At 48.0% G+C, this 2,500-nt stretch overlaps 1 protein-coding gene across 2 annotated transcripts in view; it reads left to right on the top strand.

Annotated features, from left to right (window-relative positions):
• The window catches only part of LOC310797544 (proline-rich protein 5-like), a 98,001-nt gene that overhangs the window by 1,015 nt on the left and 94,486 nt on the right, over window positions 1-2,500 (top strand). The gene's annotated exons all lie outside the window — the stretch shown is intronic.

Genomic DNA, 2,500 nt, shown 5'->3' with positions numbered 1-2,500 from the left:
CAACAGTGTAGCCTAGGCTAACCGTAGGCTATAGGCGAAACTAATGTCCGAGCAAACTATAATTAGCCTAATATTCTAATCGAGAGGAATATTGTGCGTTGAGAAATACAAAGTAGCTAGCTAGATACTTACATTACAGTAGCCTACTGTAGCTAAATCAATAGTGTTCTCTCTATGATGTTGTTATCTTCTTCTTGTTATTGATGACAGTCTTCTGCAAAATATAACTGACTGTATTGCATGGCCGCAGGCTGAAACGCGCGGTGTTTTATAGTGTGTTGTTGGCCCCGCAGTTGGCTATGGGCAGAGGCAGGCTGCTCTGTGCTTTTAGAAGTGTTTATAAATATATACTAACGTTAAGTAGCAACTTCATTTAAAGGTTTTTATGCTACGTTAAGTAGCAGGTTGATTTTTCACAGGAGAGAGCAGAACCTTTAGTTTAAATGCAGCTTTGGTTTTTTCCCATTCTGAGCTGTGTGTGTGTGTGTGTGTGTGTGTGTGTGTGTGTGTGTGTGTGTGTGTGTGTGTGTGTGTGTGTGTGTGTATGGTATTCTCTAGTTGGAGCAGATTATGGGTGTTAATTTTCAGTGGAGTCCCTGATATCATATAATGTAAACTGTCTACAGCTGAGAGGGTGGTGTGTGTGTGTGTGTGTGTGTGTGTGTGTGTGTGTGTGTGTGTGTGTGTGTGTGTGTGTGTGTGTGTGTGTGTGTGTGTGTGTGAGAGAGAGTGAGTGAGTGTCTGAGCAATAGCATTACACTCATTGATGCAAATAGAAACTTGTTCTTAGTCAACTTGACTGGTGGGTCACTTGCATAAAAAACAGACAGAGAGACTTCTTGGCAGATTGTGCACTGCTGCAACGTTCAGTGTGACAGCGGCCTATGAAGTGTCCCTGCATTGAATTATTGGACAATTTTGTGCCACAGTCATGTAGTGTGTGTGTGTGTGTGCGTGCGCGCGTGTGTGTGTGTGTGTGTGTGTGTGTGTGTGTGTGTGTGTGTGTGCGTGCGTGCGTGCGTGTGTGCATGCGTGCGCGCGAGCGCGTGTGTGTGTGTGTGTGTGTGTGTGAGAGAGAGGTGCAGAACTTGTAGCACCAGTCTTCATCCACTTTGGAAACTCAGTAGGCTATGTGTGTCATCCCTGTTTGGATGAACAGATCAGCAGGGCTTAAGTGACCCTCTCCCTCCTGGTCATTAAAGATAGCTCACTGGCTTAAGGCATTTCCCATTGCAGTCCCAAGTGTCACCTAGCAGAGCCACAGTGAGCACGTGTATCTCAGATCAAACGGCTGTCTTTCTGTCACCAGCCGGGGGTTCACTAATGGCCCATTTCCACCGCTGGTATCAACGCGGCCCCGCCCAGCTCGTCTCGCTTTTTTGTCTCGTTCCACCCATCAAAAACGTGGACAGCCCGGGTTGAGTCGGGGTTGAGTCCTGCTGCTTTTGGTCCCTGCTCTGTTGAGGTTCTAGCGCTGTGAACCCGGGTTCATACGGTGACGTGAAAACATTGTAGACGACTGATTGGTCAGGCAGAATCGTGTTTACTCTATCTAATGACTGTCAATGCAATGCTGCATACCAGTTTAGTGGGGCTTACCTTCTCTTCTGTTATGTTATTTCCATCAGTCTTTTGTGTTGCTGCCTTCGCCTCTGGTGAAATAAAATCGATCTCCTTACTCAGCTTTAACATGGCGGTGGGTTTCAATTGTTTTGAGAGAGAAAAAGTCCGCTGCTCAGGAAGCCCTTGTAGTTGAGTGCAGCGTCGGCTCCGCTAGGCCGCAGGCGGGGCTTTGGTGAAGCCGCGGTCTTGCCTGGTGAGAGGCCGCCGGGGTAGAGGCTTCACTCTGTAGCGCAACCCCCGTCCCTCGCGCAGCGCATGCATGTGAGTTTGACTAACAACAAAGTGATATCCATTCTCCTGGCTGATTGTCACATTTGCCAGTGTACACTGTAGGTCATTTAGAGGCACCAGTATTTCATAAACAGTTTAAAAGTTCTGTGTATGGATTTAATTTTAAGGTTATGTTATAGCCTACTTCGGCTATAGGCGGAGGGCAGATATGCGGTCGCTATGATGACCAGTTGTGGGCGGGGGTGGGCGGAGGCAGATCAGCAGCGGTGGAAACAAAACATCCATCGGGTCGAAACAAATAGAGCCGAGTGGTGACGAGCTGTGCAGGGCTGTAAAATGTGGTGGAAATGAGCCATAATGGCCCATTTCCAGCGCTGGTATTAGCGCGGCCCCGCACAGCTCGACTCACTTTTTTGTCTCATTCCACCTGTCAAAAACTTGGACAGCCCGGGTTGAGTTGTGCTAGTTTTGGTCCCTGCTTTGTCGGGGTTCGAGGGCTGTGAACCCGGTACCATACGGTGACGTGAAAACACTGCAGATGACTGATTGGTCAGGCCGAATCGTGTCTACTGTCAATGCTGGATACCAGTTTGTGGGACTTACATTCTCTTCTGTTATTTCCATCAGTCTTTTGTCTTGCTGCCTT

The sequence above is a fragment of the Poromitra crassiceps genome (genome assembly GCF_964638095.1).
Source record: "Poromitra crassiceps genome assembly, chromosome: 2".
Taxonomy (NCBI): Eukaryota; Metazoa; Chordata; class Actinopteri; order Beryciformes; family Melamphaidae; genus Poromitra; species Poromitra crassiceps.
This window is presented reverse-complemented; position numbering and strand designations above follow the sequence as displayed.